At 51.6% G+C, this 7,153-nt stretch overlaps 1 protein-coding gene across 3 annotated transcripts in view; it reads right to left on the bottom strand.

Annotated features, from left to right (window-relative positions):
* Positions 1-762: 762 nt before the first annotated feature.
* LOC113215794 (cytochrome P450 4C1) overlaps positions 763-7,153 on the bottom strand; it is an 11,705-nt gene continuing 5,314 nt past the window's right edge. For 2 of the 3 annotated variants that reach the window (XM_052277504.1, XM_052277505.1), the window contains 2 exons: positions 3,087-3,269; positions 763-2,885 (listed from right to left, as the gene is read on the bottom strand). The gene's annotated coding sequence lies outside the window, so the exon portion shown is untranslated. Of the gene's footprint in view, positions 2,886-3,086; positions 3,270-6,453; positions 6,700-7,153 lie in introns of all 3 variants that reach the window. The other variant, XM_052277506.1, reaches the window with a different exon arrangement.

Below are 7,153 nucleotides of genomic sequence, written 5' to 3'. Positions count from 1 at the left end.
TGGCGGTCAGCTTGGCCCGTGTCTACCAAGAATTTTTCATCGAAAATTGAGTTTTCGGAGAAAGGGGCATGGTCTCGAGCATGGTCCAGGACGTCCCGGCTGGAAAGTGATAAGCGTCGACAACAACACGCCTCGCCTCTTAATGTTGATCTCGTGTTTGGGCCTCACTTACTAGCTCACGGGGATGCTGAGTGGGAAGTAGCAGCGAAAGGGCGTTCCTATTACTGTGGTGGTGGTCCTCTCACCCCGCGGACGCACCTTACCCCAATATCGGGTAATAATCGGATTACTGTACCATGTCTGCGACGGGCATCTCCAAAAAAGTACACTACTTGCTGCCGCTGGCCCGTGCCCCCAGCTGGACACGAGACTAGGGGGGAGACTATGTGTTGGTAGGCAACCAGCACGGCATGCAAGGTTAAAATTGTCTGCTTTCTCGAATGTCGAGTATTTTTGGGTTGTTAATGAGCCACAATTACTATGATGATGTTTTACCGGTACCGGGGGTTCAGTTATTCCGAAGGCGGGAAAAAGTGAAACAGGGCGAAGGCCTGTTGACGACTGAAGTGACGTGAGATCACCGACTGTTTTTTGTTGCTTTTTTTTACCGGACCTTCACCGAAGATCATTATATATGTAGTCTTTGACATCCAGGTCTGCGGATGGTGCGTCGGATCTGTTATTGTTTTAAAGTAACAGTTGTTGAGTGTGACAATTTTGCTGGGTGTCCACATTTCCTCCCCCGGAAAGAAACGCCACAACTATAATACAATGAACTTTTTATTGTTTAGTACATATGCATTTAAATACAATTACAAAACATGTTTCACAATTTTTCATGATCACTAACACAATGTAGTCTCGGCCTCCGATTCAACACTCATCATAATTAAATACTTTTACTATAACATTTATAGTGACTGGCCCATAAAACTCTAGAAATACAGGATTGGCTTAGGTGATGTATAATTCCATTATGTATTTATTGTTCTCTGTCCGGATTTACAAAATCATCGCTTTTTCCCTCTCTCCACTCAACTAATCAAAAAAGCTTAAACTTATATTATTTTGCTTAGCAATTCTGTATTGAAGCTATTCACAGATCAAGGTCCAGAAAATTGGCAAGTTGCATAGTCATTAAAGGTTTTAAAAAGAAACTGTCCAATTGTAATGATCAGGCAATAATAAGCCTTTGTACAAAATAATGAAAAAATATACTTGTATTTTGTTCTAGTCTGTTTGATCCAGCCACATTTATAGCAGATACATAGTTACAGCAATGTGCTAGTAATCGGAATACGATTAGAGAGAGGGGCGCCTATTCAGAACATGACTTAGTATTGCAGAATAATAAATTGACAATCACACACATAAAATTCTCAAAGCAACAAGTAACATCAGAGAAAAAAGAAGATCTTTAACAACGTTTTTAATTATTATTATTTTTAATTTTTTTGGTTTTTCACCGGGTTGTTTAAGTATTGCAACAGTCAAGAGAGTAAAAGCAAAGTCACTCATTGTATAGATGGCCCACGGTACACTCTATCCCTAAGAAAAACTGGAATACGGTAAACTCTACATGGCAAGGATAGTGACATTTTTGTCGCTAAAGAAATGTTTAAAAAAATCAGACTGTTAACATTGACTATATAATCTCAGTGATATTCTGCCGCGTGCTGACCACGACATGGTTGTTTGCGCATGCGACACATTTAAGGCAATAAAAAAACAAAAGAAAAACGAAGTACTACTTAATAATCAGTTATAAACAATCACAGTCCATCCGAGTTCTACCACTAAGCAGCCACAATGTCATAGAGAAGAGTGACGCGAGATTACGTAATATCACTGGGGATTTGGGAAATACGACGAGGTACAAAAACAGGTTTCAGTTACAAACAAGAGCGTTCACAGGTAAGCGCAGATTTCAGACGGCGAAGATAGAGCTGTTACAAAAACTTCCACCGAGCTTGAAGCCGCGGCGACACTTTGCAGCAGGCGAAGTAACAGTAGTGACGCCTGCCGAGCCATCAGAACGGCCCTATGTTCTGACGGCCGAGCAGAAAACCCCGCGCTGTTCGAAATATTCCACGCAAATAGGTAATATCCGTCCGAAAGCCGCACGCACCCGTGGTCTTCTTCAAGTCAACTCGACTAGTGTGCGAGCGTGCGAGACAAGTACTGTACTAGCTAAACAACATGCTTTGCTTACACGTGCGCGGCACGCGCCGCCAAAGTGCGCAACACTACAGGCCCACAAAACAAAAACCCATGTCAGTCAACGTGTGGCTTCGAACCCGCGCCTGACGACCGAGATCGCGCTTCGGAGAGACGAAGCGCGGCTCGAGGACCCAGCTCCAGTCCAGCCCGGCCGAAACAAATCAAACTTCACAACGGTGTTCAAAATCTGAAATTCCATTTTGCAGATTTGATATTTGATAGCACTAGGGGCTATTCCCTTCGTCCGATACCAGAGCCGCAGACGGTGAGGCGGAGAGGGGAAGAGCTGCTGCTGCTGCAACCGAGGTGGTGTTCAGAGTCGTCACGAAATGTTCGTAATGAGTGCGCTGAACAGCTGTCCAGCCCCCGGCCACCAGCATGGCGGGGGCCCTGACGCCGGCCCTGACGGCGGCCTCGGCCCCGCGGCCGGTGTCCCAGTCGGGTGGGTCGCACCGGCCCGGGCCCGCTCCGGGTACCGCTGGCTCCGCTGGCATACCGGGGCAGCGCGTCCGCGCAGACGTACACAACGGCGGGGGCGGCGGTGCCGCGGCGCGCTCATCTCCCCGCCTCCTTCGAGGGGCCTGCGTCCGAGGGGGCGGTCGCTCCGGGGGCCGTGGCCCCGGGCTGGCCGGCCGCGGCCGCCGCAGAGGTTGACGGCGCGGCAGCTGCAACACAGTCTGGTATTAGGGAGCGGCCTCGGGGCGGCGGTGCCCCGCGGGCACCCCTCGGGGTTAGGTTGCCACTAGTGGCGTGTGTACAGTATTGAGATCTCCCTCTGGCCCACGGATTCGTGTAAAGTCACATCCAGTCACATCACCCCACCCTAGTTTGGTGGGTGATCGCCCCTTGCACCTTCTTGCACTCACCCATCTGCTCGGTGGTCAGCCCCTCCATGCGCTCGCTCAGGTCGCCGCTGCCCGTGCTGGCGTGCTGGCCCAGGATGTCCGCCATGGCGTTCCGCCGGCCCGTCCGGCCCGTCGTCAGGAAGTCCTCCACGGGGTCTCGGCTCGTGTTGGGGGTCTGTTCCATCGCAGCCAGCATCTTCAGCACTGCGAGCAAGGAGAGGCAAGGGTGAGATGAGTGCGACGGCTCGGATAGGATATGTCGTCCAGAAGCACAGACAGAATAGATAGAACAGATAGAACAGATAGAACAGATAGAACACATAGAACAGATAGAACAGATAGAACAGACAGAACAGATAGAACGGACAGAAAAGACAGAACAGGCAGACAGACACCGGCCGTCTGGACGGCATGACACAGTCCCGCTGTCTCCAACCCCTGCACAATCCGCCCTCGCTCCGCCCCCCACCCTACACACTGCTAGACCTCCGCTGACCAGACCCTCAACTAACAGCAAGAGTCCCTGCCATGCGGTGGAGGGAGACGGGAGCGCCCCAGGGTTGTCGTCGCAAGGTTCTAAGTGGTGGCTGGGGGCGGCGGGTCGGGGAGGCTGCTCCCCAGTAAGAGCGGAGGCGGGCGCACCGTGGCCACCGCTGGAACCTCGGGGGCGTTGGGGGCGGACCGAGCGGGGGCGGGGCATGACGTCGTGGGAAAGACAACATAATAAAGCCGAACATGCCCCCCTCTCCCCGCCCCCTCCTCCATGCCGAACCCCGTCTGCACCCGATAAAGTCCCACCCCTTCATACCCCCACCCCTCGTCACTTCACCCGTGACCAGCTTTGAGCCCACAACAACATCGCCCTGCAGCCCGAGTGTACAGCCTGCGCGGCGCTCGCAGCCGGGGCCGGTTCGCGCCGGTGCTGCTCGCGGCCCCGTGCGAGTAGGCCGTACGCCCGCACGCCTGCGTGCAGTACAGTATCGCTGGCTTCCTTGCTGCTGCTGGGCAGCGATTATTACAACATGCTCCGTACGAAACAGACCTTTTTTGACCACTACCCAGCCACCAACTCCTTATTTCCTGCACAAATCCCCGACGCAAAATATTCGCCGCGCCGCGACCAGGGACCTACCGACCCGATGCGTCCGGAGAGGAGCCAAACACGAACTCGAGTCGGGGAAAAAGTGATGAACACTAGCCTATGCAAGTTCTCCTAGCGCCTGCCCGGTAGGCAATATCTCGCCTGCAGTGCATGCGTGCACTGCCGGGTGGCCTACCCCGAGGTTTGCAGGCGCCGAGCTGCCGTAATTTGCCGAATGGATCTGAGAAAAACCGACGTACTTTCTGGACGATTCCTAGGGCCGACATCGTCTGAGCACCTCGATCTGCGCGGAAATGCCCCGCCCTACCCAGCGGGAAGCAAGAACTCAGCATCTCTCTTGCACCGCGTTGATAGGTACCCCACTGCTCCACTCACACTAGAGAATCGCTTCTTTGAATTAATGCGTTTTTCCATGGCTTTTGTTTTATTCAATGGAAATCTCATTGGATCGACGAAAATTACAGGAACACACTTTTAAAAGATTATTATATTCCAACACAAGATTAGATTCAAAAACGCATTTCCCTGACATAGGCTCGATTATCTTTATTTTAATCGCAAAGGTTGCTTTGATTTATTTCCAAATCAAATTGAATTGTGTTGATTCAAGTCTGCATATGCTTTGTATTAAAAAAAGTTTTCAAACAGTAGTTCAAAACAGTAGTTTTGAAACAAGGGAATTTTCTTTGTTTCAGTCTTTTTCATGCTTACAAAAATTTTCTTGAATCAATGAAACCTATGTTTTCAAAATAAAGATTCTCTGGGTGTGCACTACCCATAAGTTTTAGCACACATGCCTCAGGCAAAACCAAAGTCAGGCTGCCGTCCACCCAGGGGTTGCGGCCCCTATGGAAGACGATGAGGGAATCATGCAGGTTCAACAAAACTTGCAAATCAATCTGGTTAAAGAACGACCACGACCACACATGTCACACTTCGGTTAGTGAATCAGCAACAAACACACAATGGAAATATAATTAGTATCAGTATCGAGTCGTCCATGGAGGGGCACGGAGTGTGCGCGGCCACGGGCCACCCTGGCGATGACACGTGCATGTTAATGTCGCATGCCACTCCACTCCACCAAAACACCATGCTGAATCAACCCGTCGCATGCAGTTGCCAAAAAACTTTTAGAATTAAAATTTTGGGAGGGAAAAACAACATGTGAGTAAGAAACATTTGTAAATAAGTCATGGGCAAAACGGAAATGTTATTGAGTCGTGAATGTGTGAAGGTTTACGCGGGCTGCCATAAGTCAGGGCGACAAAGGTGAAGTTTAATTCGAGTTTATTGCGACCGACCCGGTATGTAGACGATGCCACCGGGCCTGGGCCCGGTCGCGGCCCCGACGCGATATCACCGAAGCTTGCGTGACGCACGGGGTGAAGCAGCAGCTCGCGCAGCGGGCGGGGTGGTCGATATCGTAGAAAGACACAAAAGGCGGTGCGTGGCCGAGCCAACAGGTTCCGACCCCCCAAAAGGAGTAGGGTTGGAAGTCCTGGAAATTTTCCGTAAAATTTCCGGGAAAATAAGGAGAATTAACGGAAAAGTGAGAAAATTTTCCAGACCCCGGGAATTATCCGTTTGTTCGAAAATTTGCCTTATTTGACAGGAAGTTTTCGGATTTTTTTCTGGAAATTTGCAAAACTAAAAAGGAGACGGGCGCTCCTCGCACGCTGCGCCAACACCGACACACCTTTGCGTGTTCGGGGTAGGCTGACACCGAGGCGCTACTTTACTAATCGGTCAGTTTTCTTTTTTTTTTTTAGTTGGCGTATCGTCACCCCTTCACATATCCGCACTTGACTCACAGACAAGCATGCCAGGGCCCACACCATTTGCAAAGAAGATAAGAAAAATATAATTTGCGTATAGGGTACTTTTAAATCATTACGAGAATGTGATTATAAAAAAGAAGTCGTGGATATCAGAGACTCGTTACAAATTATCGAGGATCGTTATGAGATTGAGATTGCTAGACAATGACAATCTTACGGTTTTCATTAACAAACTGTTGTTATTTTCTTTTATGATTGTATGAGATTAATTTCTAGGTATTTGGTGGGGCACCAGGCGAGAGGCCCTCGCAGGCAGGCGTACCGGATTCCTGGGCCAGGAGCGGCTGGATTCATGCACAGCTTCGGTCTCTGCAGAGGGGGTTAGTGGCCCCGGGCCGGGATGGCATGCACAGTGCACTACAGCGAGGGCCTGCGGGCGCCGTTCCGCGCCGAGGCCAGCCGCTCGGACAGCATGCGCTGCAACGCCTTCAGTGAGGAGGAATACCTTTGCTCCGCGAGACGCGCTGCGAGCGAGAGCGGGAGCTGGCGGAGGTGGTCCTGCTGGGGGCGGCTCCGGGAGCGGGGGGGCGGCGGGCCCCGGGGGGCGGCCCCGGCCGGATGGGGCGGCTGCTGGCGCCTGTCCTTCGCAGCGCGTAAGCCACCCCCTCCGCCCCCAGGGCCGCCCCCGGGCCCCGTGCCTTCCCCTGCCGCCCGGGGGGCCTCGCCGGCCTGGCCATGGACCCCGCGCCGACTGCAAGGAAACAGACACAGGCGGGCGGCGCGCTCAGCTCAGCTGGGAGGACAGGTGCGCCGCTGGGACTGCAGGCCGCGACCTGCGCTATTCTGCACATTTTGCCGTTCATGAGTGTTGCGGGCCTTCCCTCAGGCTGCAACTTCCGCTTCATTATTTAGCAGCAGGCACGGTCCTCAGAGATGAATATGACGAGAGCTGGCGTGAATAAATATGAGAGGTTTGGGAGAGGGGGACTGGCAAGGGGGGAAGGGGAAGCCCACATGAGAGTAGCGGAGGGAAGGGGCAAGGAGTAGCAACTGGGATCACAAACATGTTAGCCTCCAATAACATTAGACACTTAAACTATGTCATGTCTTGAACCTGTAGAGAAAATGTGAATCAATACATAAAAACTGCAAATGGCTCTAGACCAAGATATTCACCAACACCCATGTAAACTTTGGAAAAAGAG

This window comes from Frankliniella occidentalis, unplaced genomic scaffold, assembly GCF_000697945.3.
Source record: "Frankliniella occidentalis isolate FOCC.00 unplaced genomic scaffold, Focc_3.1 Scaffold10, whole genome shotgun sequence".
Taxonomy (NCBI): Eukaryota; Metazoa; Arthropoda; class Insecta; order Thysanoptera; family Thripidae; genus Frankliniella; species Frankliniella occidentalis.
This window is presented reverse-complemented; position numbering and strand designations above follow the sequence as displayed.